At 40.8% G+C, this 15,588-nt stretch overlaps 1 protein-coding gene across 16 annotated transcripts in view; it reads right to left on the bottom strand.

The window, feature by feature from the left end:
• The window catches only part of Limch1 (LIM and calponin homology domains 1), a 327,840-nt gene that overhangs the window by 248,757 nt on the left and 63,495 nt on the right, over positions 1 to 15,588 (bottom strand). The window lies entirely within an intron of this gene.

The raw sequence follows: 15,588 nt of genomic DNA, 5'->3' as shown, positions 1-15,588 counted from the left end.
CCATGCTCCTGGACTTTTAGGCCTCATATTCATGAGGCAAATACACTTCTACTCTATAAATTCCCCAGTCTGAGGTAGTTTGTTATAGCAGCAGAAAGTGGATTGAGACAATTATAGAGGGCAAACGAATCAAATTAATACTAAAGTTTAATTATTGTTTAAAATGTCTTCTTCCTTTTCTCCTGCAGCAATCTACAAAGTATAGGAATATTACTTGTATCTTTACATAGTTGGTAGTGTTACCAATCTACAGTAGAAACTCAAGAAGTAAGTTGAACAAATTGCCAAGTGAATTAATAAGGATGTCTGGAGAAAGTAATAAAGGATGGGTATGTTGGTACCCTCCTCTTGAGCTCCCTCCATGTAAATTTTGTTACAGATATTAGGGATCACCTGGCATCTTTTTTGGAGTGGAGGCTGTAATATGCTACAATCTAATTTGTGAACAAAAACTAGTGTGTACTGCATGAAAGAATGACCTGTTAGAATTCAGGCTTGTCGTAGGGAGAAGAAGGAAACTAAGCCATCTGTCAGCTGGAGAGTATAATCTTTCACATATTCAATTCCTAGCCTTCCAACCTGACTCCCAATCTTTCTCTTTATTCAAGGGTCTTGCTTTTTCAGGACAAATGCTCCCCATACCCTTATACCAAAGCAGAACTGCTTAAAGTATAATCTGTGAATTTGTCATTACCAGTCCTTGGCATCATTAAGTTATAGAGGGGGAGAACAAGTATTCAGAAACCTTTGCAGCAGTCTGAACAATGCCACCACAGCCAAGCACATGATCTGCTTGATATTTTCCATAGACTAGACTTGTGGAGCAGGATGTGAATCCGTTTAGATTGAGGCCAACTTGGCTGGGTGAGTTGCAAAGATGTAAACAGCATACTAATCATGTGAAATCAGTCTTGTATTCTATGGATTGAAAATGTAAAAAGCAAAACCAAAACCAAAAAATTAGTCTTTTCCACATGGAGCCAGACAGACCCGGGTCTGAATCCGTGCTCACCATCTGGCTTACTATGTGAACTGAGCAAGTTACCTAACTGCTCTGAACCGCTCTGAACCTCCATCCCCTCATCTGAGGATGTGCAGATGAAGGAGGCATGTCACTGTTAAACGAGCAGCACCTCCTTGGGTCATAAAATGGGAAAATTCAATAGTTGTGCCACGCAAGGGTTAACAACACACTCAGAGATGCTTTGGAGTGGTCTGTCACACAACTGTGTGAAAAAATCATAGCTGTTTAAGGCACAAGCTACCCTGCCATAACCTAGTGAGTGCCCGGCACCTTCCCACACCCCAGGTGGAATATATTTTGGCAACAAATTCAGCACACAACGGACTGGATGTGGATATAATGATCCTGTGGTCACCACAGCATCCAGACTTAACCGCATGTGACTACTCTCTCTGGGCCATTATAAAAGCAAAAAATTTTCAACTTTATCCAAAAACAGCTAACGACCCAAAACCAGCAGTCACAGAGTGCTGTTGATGACTTACAGTCATAAACATGGATGGTGTTAGGAAGAACAAGAGGAAAACATTTGAATTTATGTGGAAATACATGGATAACTCAGCCCCATAGGCCGAGAGACATTCTGGACACTCTGGTTTTTGTTTTTGTTTTTGTTTTTTAAAATGTTTTCTCATAATTGTGAAGTCACCTGCAAAACGCCTTGAGCTTAGGATCTGAAAACAGCAGATAACAAATACCAGATCCCTTTTGATCCTTTCTCCACTCTTTTTGCCTGTGAAAGTGTTATTTAATTCTTTCTGTCTTGATTTAAATTAATTCCATTACAGAGTTTCCTTTCTACTTGTTCTGAATGCCAACTGAGTGGAAGCCTAACAATAGATCAGGGATGCTACTCGCACTGGTTCTGAAATTTTTTACCCTCAATCTGTAGGACAATCAGCAGCAGTTCTCAAAGGGCTGCTGGCCGAAAACAGGAAAGCCCTGTAATGCCAGGACTGATTTATGCCATCAGTCATCAAACTCCAGCCCAAGCTGCTTGCACACTTCTGGCTCCTGTTTCACTAGTGGGGCGAGGGGTCACTTGGGTCGCAGAGGACCTCACAAGGTTTCTGGGGAGAATAATAGTTTTTCTGTATTCCTTCCTTACAAAAGGCAGCTGGTCAGCACCACTGTCTAGACATGCAAAGATATTTTTCACCGGGCACAAACAGGTTTTTTTGTTTTTCTATAAGTGAGAAAGGGATTTACTTTTATTTTAAAGCATGCGCAGAATTACAGTGGATCCTCTAGAAACCTTTCTTAAGAGAGGACTTTAGGTCAGGCTCACATTCAGAAATAACAAAGAGCATGAGGAAAGGGATCCAAGCTGTGACAGTATGCGACATATGGCCTAGGAGGCTCTGGAGATGGCTTTCATTTTAGATTAAAAGATTCACCTTGCAGATGGGGAGTGCAGAAGACCAGCCAGGAATCATGTTTGTACCCTAATTTTCTGATACATCTTAATGGATTTTTTTTTCCTGCTGGCGCCACACTTCCAATAAAGCCTAGACATGACCAAACCGTGGTTTCCCATCCGCCACAAGGACTGAAAAAACATTAAAGTTCCATGGATATAACCGAAGCTTAAGTGCAGAAATTTAAAAGTTTCTGAATTCCGCTTCCCGAATTGACCATATCATTCACATAGATTGCCTTGGTGCTATTATTTTAATTATTTTACATGGCGCCTCTACAATCCCAATGATAAAATGGAAAAGCTGTTTGGTTGGAATTTGTGCTGCAAATAGCAATGACAATGTTAGGAAAAAATCTCTCACAGTATTAACTGGCTCACAAAGATTATTCTTAACACAAGCTGTTCCCAACATATGGACATTATTTTTGAGTGACCTACACTTATGAGCAGGCTCTGCAATCCCAATCCCTCAGGGGGCCCACTGTGTCCCCATTCTAAGACAGAAAAGTTAAAGTGCTGGAGGGCTTCCCCAAATTGAATCAAATGATCAGAGGTACCATCTTCACTCAGAAGGAAACGCAAACAGAATACTCCTAGAGCCCTGACACTTAGATACAGGAGAGGAGACAAAAAGCTCACACAACTGCGACCTCCAAAGATGGAGCAGGGAATTCTTGCATCAACTAACTTGCAGCTCTGATTGTGTCTTTTAATAGAAGCACTGAGTTTAAAGAGATTTTTTCTCATGGCTTTGTAAATTTTGAAATAAATGAATTGAAAACTTCCTACATCGTTAAATGTACAACAAATACGTTATACATTTCTTAAGTAACCAAAATCTTCAAAATAAGGATGAATGGATAATGTAACTCACGTAGGAGCAATTGTTTCCATACCCGTTCTAGAAAGCACCATGTCGTTAAGTTGCTATAATGCAGGACTTTGGAAATAGGCTTTATTTAGTTCCTCAAAGTTTTCTGGTACATAGACTCCTAGTGGATACCTCTGCTCTAAGACCTAGCTCTTGCATGATGTCCCTTGAGAATTCTGTGATTCTAATCAAGGTTCAATCATTACCCATGTCACCTGGACAAAGCTACTGAACTTCACTCCTTTCCCTCATGTTCTTGTTTATCAAACAGAGAGATAATATCTCACTAAGAGAATGAAAGGGGAAAGAATAAAGCTAACTCTAGCATCACTCTGGACTGAGATAAACAGAAATATTGTAGCTTCGATGTCTCTAAGTGACTTTTGCTTGGGGTAGAGGGATGTGTTAACTTCCTACTGGTGCTAAAACAAGTTATCACATTCAGTTTAGTGAGTTAAAATAATACAGATTCATTCTGTCACAGTTCTGGAGGTCAGATGTCAAATATCCAGATGTTGGCAATGCTGTACTCCTTCTGGCAGCTTCAGGGGAGCTCTGCTTCCTCTTCCAGCTTCTAGAAGCCATCTGCATTCCTAAGCTCACGGTCCCTTCTTCCACCACTTTAGCACCTGTTTCCATTATAACATCTCCTTTCTTCTGTTTCTGATACACTTCTTCCTCTTCTAAGGACCCTTGTGATTACACTGGGCCACTCAGATAATCCAGAATCACCTCCCCATCTCAAAATCCACAGTTTAATCATCATAGAGGATTCAAGGATTAGGAAGTACATGTGTATGAGGGAGTTATCATTTAGATTAGCAGGAGGAGGAAGACCTAATTGTAGACAGATCTGGCAAATATTTAGTCTGATGCAATAAAGTAAGCAATTTCTTCTGGTTCAGTCTTTTATAGGCACTGTGCTCAATTACTCAGATTTCCTGCCTTCCTCCTGCTCATCCACCTGATAGCAGCCAGGTGCATGGTGAGAGGAGAGTGAGCCTCCATTATTACAGCAATATGGAAAGTAGAGATCACAAATCAGACAGTATCCTCTGGACTCCCACTGCCCTCTGCTGCAAAGGGGCTAAGTGCTGCTGGTCTGGTGAGGGTGAAGTGAGATGGGTGGGATCTCCATCTCTGGATATTCCACAGGCATCTGCTGCTGTTGTCCCCAGCTGGAGCTGAGGCCATGAGATGCCACTGTGAGTCAGGAGTCTTCTCGTCTGCCCAGTTCCTGACCTCAGCTCATTGCTTCTTAGCTATCTCAGAGTAGCTGAGCAACATTTGGCTCCTTGTGCCACCACACAGAAGCTGAGGGAGAGCTACAGATGTATCTACCTGGAGCTTTTCCCCCTCTGAGTTCATCATCTGCCAGCTCCTTCCCTCCCAGGAGGCAGCCACCCCACCTGTCTAAAGGTAGCATCTATTGCCTTGTACTTGAATCTAGATAACTCTGTGACTTCCTTTGACCAACAGAATATAGTAGAAATAAACGCTGGAGCTCCAACGCTTAGCTTTCAGAGGACTGGCAGTTCCAGTTCGTTCTCTCTTGGAACCCAGCCAATTGAGAAGACCAGCATGTTACAGGGCAGAGGAATGAAGTAGCCAGGCTGCATGGAGAAGCACTGAGGTACCGACATGGGAAGGGAAACTTCTAGGACTTTCCAGCCCAGCCTGACGCCAACTGAATTCAGTGACCTAGAATGCCCAGCAAAGAGAGTCAACACATGGAATCCTAAGATACAATAAATTGCTACTATTTTAAGCTACTAAGTTTAGAGTGGTTTCCTACACAGCAATAAGTAAAGCAAGGAGAAAATCTTTGTAAAACTTTATAATCTGATCACAGTGATACAATATTATGGCATAAACAAAATGATCAAAATGTGGTAAGCAGCCACATTACCAAAATGCCCACTCATTTACAAGGGTTTCATGGTGTTTTGTTTTTAACTAAATACACTCACTCATTTAACTCATCTGTAGCCAGAGAACTACTTGCACTACTCCCCCCCCCCCAAATTAGCATGCAGAGATTTCCTTCAAGGTTAAGGGAATGTGATATGCAAAGTCACTAGACCACTATCCTGAATAACAAACCAAGTCTTTTGACATTAGTGAGAAAATTCCTCAAGAATGCAAAGAACATAATGCCAATTGTGAAGTGTGACATTCCAGGGCATTAACCCTTTGAGAGATGCTGTCTTGTTCGGTTTTACTTTTTGGTTGATCAAAGGGACCATGAAACTAGATTGGAACATTATGCACCAGACTCTACTGCCTACTTGGGGAAAAAAATTATAATAGAAACTTGAGCCTTTTAGATGTCTCATATCTCCTGTATTTTAGCAACTGGGTTTTAAGACAGGAAAGATCACTATCATTTAAGAATGGTACCCAGCCAAATAAACCTCATAATTCACTATAAAAATCCCAACCCATAGCTTTCATTCGGGCCTTGCTATTTATCTTTGAAAATGTTTTTAAATCAAAAATTAATAGTAAAGTCATGTCCAAAGCATAATATTTAAATAAGGACCAAGGATTCCCCACATTTACATTGTAAAGCAATTTATTTAGAAATTTATCAGGGTGAGAAAAATGGGAGAGTAATTCAGACAGGGAGGTGCAGATTATCTGTTTATCTGGTTTCTGTCTTTACCATTACTTCAAGTTATTAACCCTGCCACGATGGACTCAGACGAGGGACCACACAAACACCAGCTCTGAAGTTATGAAACAGTTACACAAAAGCCAGGCTTCCAGGTCCCTAAAACTCTCTGCTAAGAATCAAGAGCAGTGACATATTTATATTTTCAAGTCACCCAGACAAGAAGTTTAGACTGCATAAAAAGCCAACAATATATCATATTATTTTTAGCTGCCACAATGAATCCACTCAGGCACAGTGTTCATACAACATTCATCAGCCAGGAATATAACCTCCCTATTTTGAATACAAACTTGTTTGTATAATAGAACTCAGGAGAAAAACAAGCTGTTTCAGAGCCAAATGTCCCAGATTCAAACTCCAATGTGAGCACCAAGTCTGTTGCCGTGATTCCAGTACTTAACATCATAGCCTGAATTTCTTCATCTGTGATATGCAAATAATGGTCATAGCTATTTTTATAGGGTTGGGAGAAGAGTAACAATGATTTCACATGAAAAATGAAAACTTCAGTTAGGAGCCAGGCATATATCAGTTGCTATGTTTCGGACCTTTAAAGGCCCCGTAGCCACCGCAAAGACCTGCGTGGTTTTGGCAAGTTCAGAAGGAGTCCAAGCTTTGAGAGGTGGGACCTTGTGGGAGGTCCTTGGGTTACTGCAGTGCTCTCAAAGGGGACTGTGAGACCCTGGTCTTCCTTTTCTGCTACTCCTCCCTTGCTCATGATGAAAGTGGGTTTGCCCCATCACGCTCTGCCACCTCACGGTGCTCTCTCACTACAGGTCAAAGCAATGGGGCCAATAATTGTGGACTGAAAATTCTAAAACCAGGAGCCAAAGTAAACCTTTTCTCTTCATAAGATAATTATCTTGTTAGAGTAATGGAAAGCTGACCTACACACTAGCTATTCCATTAGTGCTAATGGATATTACTAAGATGATGAGTTTTCTTTCTTTTTCATGTAGTATTGATACCAGCCCCCCAGTTCTTAATCATTACTACGCAATCATCTAAAAAAAAAAAGTGTGAGCGTGGAATTATAACTGAAGGAAGATAGAGGATCTAATCTACATAAAATCTAACCAGATGAAGTGTGAAGAGAAGTGTGACTAGTGGAGAAAACAGACACATGTAATCATTAAGAAAGATCATTGCTAACTCAACTGTGGCAGCAACTCCATGAGAATTCAAAGCCCATTTTGTCACTGTTGGTTTTGTTTTTGGCAAGTTAGTGAAAATCCAATTCAGTACATGCCTGCCACCTCCTAGATGTGTTCCCATGAGATAAAATGTGATGAATTCCTTGGAAACCCAGTACGTACAGTGCTAAAGGGAAGTTATTGGATGCTTGTCCCATGTCAGACTTGTTGGCATTTTATATGAGCCATATGCTTAGCTTTCACCAGAAGCCTTTGAAATAATTCTAATTTGGCTGAGAATGGAACCGAGACTTAAAGAGCTGAGACAACCTGCCCAAAGTCCCACAGGTAGTAGGGGACTGTGTCCGCAGATCCTGAATGTCTGCTCTTTTGACTGGGGGTTGGGGGTAGGAGTGGTCTGTTTTAAAGTTTTGAGCCCTTCCCCTGAATTTTGCAGAGAAGAACAGGAAATGGATTACATAACCATTTTTCACTCCATGTCTAGACTGTAGGAAGCAACCCATAACCCACTAGGAAGCAGACTAGAAGCATGGAGCTGTGACCCCAACACTGGAAATGCATCGGGGGAGGATGGAGAAATAACAATCTGAACATTCAGTCACAGTTTAGAAGGTCAGCACCCACTTCAGACAGATGTCTGATATTTTATATGATGAACTTGCTTGTATATTGTGTAGAATGGCTACATTTTCCATTATGAACCCATAATGCTGGTTTATTTCCAATTTCATCACTGAAAGTCACATAGAAAAAAACTGATTGGCTTTCAATGGAATTCTGTCTGAGTTTTAAGCCAGCATGTAATAAAGAAGTTATTCTCTTTAGACACATTCAATTTTTAGACTGCTCACACATGGCAAAAACACAAAAACGGTGTGTTTCACTTATAAAGATTCTAAGGCTGATCCAAAAATTATACAAAATTTAAAAAAAAACAATCTTTCTTTAGTAGATTGTAAACTTTAGGGTTACTCGGTAGCTGTTTGTAACTTTTGGAAAATGAGACAAAAAGGGAGACAGGTATTACCAATCTTTTTAAAATAAAGACATGATGTTAAACGATCTTAGTTTCATCACTACATTTTCACAATCTCTAAAGCTGCTATCCAAAACTTTAATTTCTCAAGGACTACCATACAGTCTATTTGTTCATTTTTGTGCCAATAGCATCCACTAAAGTCTGTAGCAGGCATTTAATATCCATCAAATATTTCCAATTCTCCTCTTTTCAAGAATACCATACGGTCCTGGTTCCTTGCCCACATATCGTTAGGCACAGTCATTGGACTTTAGTTTCATTTGTCTTTCATCCACTGGCAATGTCTGTGAGTGACAGCAACATTACCTCGAGGCCAAATCCCACAAGATGTGGTGCAGGATTCACGGTGTTTCAGACCCCAGTAGATTTGCAGCAGATGCAACAAAGAAAACTTTGTTGCTTAAGCAACTGAAATTTGAGTACTGTTACTGCATCACAAGCTAACTCATCTTAACTGATTTAAAAGACACTGAAGCAAATCTCAATGAAGGAAAATCAAGAAAAGAAAACCTGAGAAAATATAGATGCAATTACTCTTCCATTGACCTCACCATCCTTATTTTGTAATTCTTCATAGGTTTAAATCTGAAAACACTGTGGTTACCAAAGCTGGATACAAGCATTAGCATGATCAAGTTGAATATTTGTTTGAACAGAGCATCATACTGCCAAATGCCACTGTCAGCATCACCTCTCAAAGATACTAGAATCTTCAGAGAACAGTCTGTTCACATAACATGTGCCAGAATAAGTGTGCTTCTCAGAAATGAGTACCCTTTACTCAATGACTAAACAGACCCAGAGTACCAGAACTAAAAAAAACACAACAAAAACCACAAAAGAAACAAAACACAGCTTTGCAAAACAGGAATATCTAAAGAGCTCAAGGTGAAAAATGAGAACAACAAAGTAAACCAAAAGCATACACTCAAGAAAATGGTGCGCAGATGGACTGTAATATCAAAACTATGCTATCAAGAGAGGCAGAAAGAATTCAGCACAGCCACTTAAACATTCTCTCTCCACTAGAATGCATCTGGAGGATTTGCACCTGCTATTTATGTTGCCGGGTACCACTTCCTTCCTTCCCAAGTAGACAGATGTCAAAGAACAAGGCTCTTTCATGTGCAGTGCAGAAAGGGAGAATGTCAGGAAAAAGTACAAAACAGAACCCAATGCTTGAGAGAAAAAAGGAAAAATAGACGAGTGGAACCCGGGCATGTCTGCAGGCAGCAGTGATCGGCTATCTTCACCGAGCAGCTCTGCTCAGTGCCTCGCAGTCTCAGCCTGGCCATGAGCACTGTTCTCGCTTCTCCCTCACTCTCAGGAAATGATGGAGATGCCAGGTGGGAACTCTGACATCTTTCCTCAATCCTGAACCAGTTTGGCTTCTGCTCCCAGCAACCCACTAAAAATAGCAGGAGTCCATGGATTTTCCCAGAGATGTAACCTATGTCAGAGAATACTGAGCCGGGCAGTTGTTACCTTTTACAGATGGGGAGGTTAACTAGCTCACTTAAAGTCACACAGCTGAATAGTTATAAGCTACTTAGAATCTTCAAACGGGCAGATTTGTTATGTATCTTGCGGTCCAACCTGCTTGCTTTTGGAGCCACTTATTGTCACTAATAGTTACCTCATCTCATGACATGTTCTCATCCCTCCTTTTTAATTTGCTTATCATTTTATGACATTTATTATGTGCTAGGCATTGCTGTTAGCACTTTAGAAATATTAGTTTATTTAATCACAATAACATGGGATAGGTATTATTTGTCCCATTATACACATGAGGCACAGTGAGCTCAAGTGACTTGTCCAAGGTCCACAGCAAGGAAGAGGCAGAAGACTCCAAACCAAATCAAAAGGCCTGAGACAGAGTTCATATTCTAACTCCATACTCTCTCACTACTGCTGTAGCCCTTTCTCTCCCAAAGATTAGAAAGTTCACACTCCTCTCCTGCCTGCTAAGGAGGTCACTTGTGAGAATCTCAAGTCCAGAACAATCTAACTGTTGAGCCATTGAGACCACCCAAGGAAACTGCTTATTATTCCCCAGCACACATTCTAGAGAACTTTTTTCCTAATTACTGAGTGCATGAAGGAGAAAAGAAACCAGCAAGCTATTCATTTTTTCCAAATGGACTCGCCATTTGGTAGGCAAATAAGGCAAGGGAATAGAACTAAGCCCCAAGGACTAGACAATATGGTATGAGTTACAGATAAAGCAAAACTTGTACCGAATTCATCAGGAATGATTGATTGAAACCTAACTAGGGAACTCATTTGTTTTTGCAATCTAAAGAAGGAAAGAGTCCTGTTTTGGTAAGATAACCTTAAGCCTGGCTTCTGTTTTATTTTTCTTAAGTATTTTTGTAATTTGGGGTTTGCATGAACAGGAGGGCAAAGGTCCCCTGGCAAGAGCGCCTTTGTCAAAATCCAGAAAAACAAATAATCAACAGTAATGCTTTGGAACAGGCCACAGCTGCCCGGCTTTCAAACATGTTACCTTCCACTTCTTTAAGGAAATGAGCACACAAAGCCTTCCAGAATCCTCTGACCCAGGGGAGGTCACTGCACAGGACCAATGCATTTTTTGCCTAAGACAAGGAGAGGGCAGGAGGGGAGGAGGGAGGAAACAGCCAAGCAAACTGATAAACACAAAACTTCCCATTCTCTTGACCCCCAGGCAGAAGGCAAACAAACTCCATCATTTGTAATCATGAAGACAAACTTTGTGTGGCACTTACACACACATATGATATGGACTCCCTTTGAGTGAGAAGAAATGAACAGTTCACACAGGCAGATCCTACGTAGTTTGTGGTAGAAAGAGGGAAGGGCAGGCAGAAGCAGGTGTTATTTTATGTACCATGAGTACAAATGAAGGTATTTCATACTCAACCCATAATGATTATTTTAGATGAAAGGAAAACCAACATCAATTCCTTAACAGCTATGAACTATAAACATAATGGCCTAGATTTTTCCACCAATTTCAACAAGGCAGCAAAAGTTTGTTTATAAAGACCTGTCAAACTACACTCAAGAACAGGGTGGCTCTTTTAAGCAATTATGTTTCCGTGCCAACCCAAAGTCTAAAATGGAGAGCCCCTGATAGGAAATGACAATGCTGGGTGGGAACAAGTGCAGTACAGACTGGACTGTTTAGCTACACTCCGAGAGAGAACAACCCTTCCTCAACTACAGAAGGCAACAAAGGCAGAGACCCTTCAAAGAGCTTAGTTATCTGAACTGCTCTAAACATATCTGATTCCAAGTGTAAAATTACCAGGCTAAAGCTACAAGTTGTAAATTTCACTAATGAAACATCTATACTATTATAAATACCTATAATTATTATTGAGAAGAATGCAACTTCCATACATGCCATGAAAAGAACTAAGAATTACAGGGACTCATATAGGAATCTTTGCACACTCTCAGATTTCATAATTAACACTCCTAATTTTAGATGGAAAACATTCATATGCATATAAAAGTTCTTTAAAACAGCGGCACCTCAGACATTCGCCCCTCAGCTGCCCAGCAGCCCAGCTCCTCCAAAACAGCCATGAAAGTAGAAGCTTAAGTGTCTGGGTATGTGAGCAGAATTCAAAATAGAGAAGTCTCCATCCAGCACAAAGACTGAGGGGAAAGCAGTGTATTAGGCAAGTCCTTCAGAGAATGACAATGGACCATCCACACCAACACCTACAGACACATAATCTGTAGTGAAAAAAAATCACTAAAAGTGGATACTGCTGGTTAAAAAGTGGCAGGCAGCAGAGACAGCAGGCCAGAGAAAAAGACAGGGTAGAGAAGACCCCCCTGAGGTTACAGAAAAGCAAGAGTACAAACCACGGGCAAGGTAAGAGGAACAGGGAAGAAACAGAACAAAGTCCAAACAGAACAGTTCATGGGCTCAAGACCCTCCCCAGATATGAAGCCATTAGGAGCTGTTCTGTGTATTCTCTGTGTGAAAACAAGAAGACTATTCTTTACAGTTTGTTCCACACTAAAAATCTTTCCAAATGCCCAGAAGAAAACCAGATATGCTCGTCTCAATTTAAGAATCCATCTGTACCAAGCAATGAACAATGTCACATCTTTTGAGCAGGCTCAAGGGAGTGACTGAGATATTTGGTGGCCACAAGACTATTTTTACAACTGAGAGACAGAGCTAATCAGGATCTACCACAGAGGAAAGACCAGAGGAAAGACCAAAGATGAATTTTCCTCTGCTTTCCTCTTTCTGGAAATATAAGAAGTACAGATTTCCTTCAGGAAGCAGAAGATGAAAAATGATATCAAGAGCGACCCCATCCGACCCACAGAAATCCAGTTTTTTAAAGGCAGAACAAGCAACAACTAATAAGCGTAAGCAAGAAGCAGTTTCAAAAAGCTACCATTCCAAAACCCCAAAAGCTCTGAAAACCAAAAGTTTGTTGGAAACTTAGTGGCAAAACCTGACCTGAACTTCCCAGAAGCTACCCCTTGTCATTATTGACCCAATGTGGACATTCATGAGCGTCAATACCAAAAATACCAACGTGTCTGAATACTGAGCACTCTAATTGGAGTGATTACATAAAATATATGGTGTGGCCTGTATCAGCGTTTTTAAATGTGGGGATAAGATTACTTCAAGAAGCAAAGAAGAATCTAGGAAAAACAGCTTGCAACACCACACCTGGCTTCAACTGGCATTTAAAAAGCGCTGGCTGTTCATCTGGTACTAGGCTAAGTATCGGTATATTTGTTGCCCGAAGGGCTGAATTTGATTTTTGTCTTCCAAGTAAAAGGACAGTCAAGAGTAAGAATCACCATAAGTGCTTAAAGCATTAACAGAGTTTTGCATTCATAGAGAAAAGACAGTGAGAGGATTGAGGGAAAGATGAGACCTCGCTTACTGGTTAGTGTGAATAGATTTTAAGAAGCTCATAGAAGGTATCTGAATTACTTATATCAGAATAAGAGGAATGTGATCACATATTCAGAGACTCGACCTTCAGAGGACTTAAAGTCAACTTAAAAGCAAAATAAGATGCCATGAAAGTTAACAGTCAGCATCTCGTGCTACAGTGGATAACGCCACACTGTATCAGCTACAGAAGAAATGGCTGGCTTTTCTATATCTCATCAAAAAGTTTTTGGAAAAAGTACAAGCATCGCATTCTAAGATGTTTGGTACATCCAGTCAGGAGGAAGCACTGATGTGCACTTGTAGGCTGGTATGCACTGTTAACAACAGCTACTCAGGAGACCAAGGCAGGAGGAGAAGTTCGAGCCCAGCCTGGGGAATTTAGTGAGATCCTGACACAAAATAAAAATTAAAAAGGAACTAGTTCAGTGTAGACTGCTTGCCTGGCACTTTTTCCATCTCTAGCACACACACAAAACAATGAGTTATGTGTCCATTTTTTAAAAAAGTTCTAATTAAAAATTTTTAACCTTAAGCACTAATTTAGCTGAGCACGATAGTCCATGCCTGTAACCCCAGCACTTGCAAGGCTGAGGCAGGAAGATTGCTGCAAGTTTGAGGTCAGCCTGAGCTACAAAATGAATTCAAGGCCAGCCTAAACTACATTTCTCAAATACACACACACACACAAAGCTAATTTAAAATAAGATACTGTCTGTTGTTCAGACAACTTCCAAAGAGAATGGCAGATATATTTGACAAATGAGAGCACCACCAAGAACTACCTGTGGCCTCATTTCAGAAAGGACTGAAGGCTCACGGTGATGTCTACACTGCTAGTTCACCTTACTATTCATACCTCTTATAATTTGAGACCAAAAACCATTCATTTAACACTAGAAATACCATTTTCACTTTTACATTTTTCATTCAAAATCAGAAACAAATAGGAAAATACCTCATACTAATGATATCAAGTATCACTGGGTCGTTTCAAATTAACTGTATATACCTCAGTTTCCCTTAAGTAAAGCAATATAAAGCAAAGATTAATATTCTACTATGAACAGGGTATTGCTAACTACTAGGCTCCTAAACATCTTTATATACTACTTTCTGGGTTTATGTTTGAAAGCCATAACCCAAAACTATTCAACATGAGAAAAAAAAAATACCACTTAGCTTCAAACTAAGAGATTTATGTTTGAATCCCAACTCTGCAAATCTGCTCATTCAAGCCAGAATTGCAACTTCTTGGGCCTGTTTTTCCCTGGAGAATGTCTTGGCTCAAGTGCAGGTGCTGCTCTGAGGGGCTCACACATATTAATCCTCACTGTACTCCCACGAGGTGGGTACTCTGATCCCCACTTTACAGTGAGGAACAGAGGTACAAAGTAAGTGAAGATGTCAACTGGGGTCTCAAAACTAGACGAAGCCAAAAGCGGTCCAGCATCAGAGTATCAATTACCTGTAAGCACCGGGCCACATCACAGGGGGATACCATTTTGGGGCTAGCCCAGCAACTTCCAAGGTTGCTGCAAAATCCAAAGCTCCAGGTCAAGGTGTAAATGCTTCACATACATATGAGCATTCATTATTGCCATATTCTTAGAGTAAACATTAAATGCAGTTTTAAAAAATGAAACCCAAAATAATTACCAACCAGTAAAGATAAATTCAAATTGGCCCAAATACAGTAAAACATGCTTTCTCCATCATTCTGACAATGAAGAACTTCTATCCTCCTAGCCCTTGGCAGCTACATGCTAACACCTGCCGGGAAGTCTTCCCACATGGTAATCCATCTCTTCCATGCTCCACAGTGCAGAACTTGGGAGTTTCTGTGGGGTCCTGCCTGGCATCATGTGCACACTGCAGGAGGCTCCTGCAACCCACACACTGGTCCTGCACAGAGCTTCCTGCATTTCACCTCCTTCAAGAGGAAGAATCGATTGAGTAAACCCAAGGCAAGATTCACACAGTGGAGTCCTATGTCCAAATCAGCCATCAAATAACAAATTCCAGCCAACCCCTGAAATAAAGTCGGCAAATAATGGAATATAATTTACCCTACTGGTAATCTCTAGCAGCAGCCAAGATTCTAGTTTCATCTCATTTGGTCCTAGGCCCTAAATCCAAAGCATGGCTTTAGCACATGTTTTATTCTGGGCTCTACAGTCAGGTTTGTATATTGATAATTTGATGAATACTTCAGCTGATATAAATTTAAAACCATACTGTCACTATGTAAGGCCACCATGCCCTGAGTACTCTTCTGGGCACACATGGATGTTACCTCTATCAACCCCAGTGAGCCTATGAGGGAGGTATTATCATCCATCTCCATCTGCCATTTCCACATGGAAAGAAGAAGCTGCCAGGTCTAGATAAACACATCCTTCCCATCCCAGCCAAAAAATCTCTTCCTTTGCACAGAGAGGCTTTTGCAGGTCACCTACCTGCAAGCAGCCCCCTTCTC

This window comes from Cavia porcellus, unplaced genomic scaffold (assembly GCF_034190915.1).
Source record: "Cavia porcellus strain 051 isolate PalLab524CR breed Dunkin Hartley unplaced genomic scaffold, mCavPor4.1 scaffold_30, whole genome shotgun sequence".
NCBI lineage: Eukaryota > Metazoa > Chordata > Mammalia > Rodentia > Caviidae > Cavia > Cavia porcellus.
Note: the sequence above shows the minus strand (reverse complement) of the source record. Positions and strands in the feature narration are given on the sequence as shown.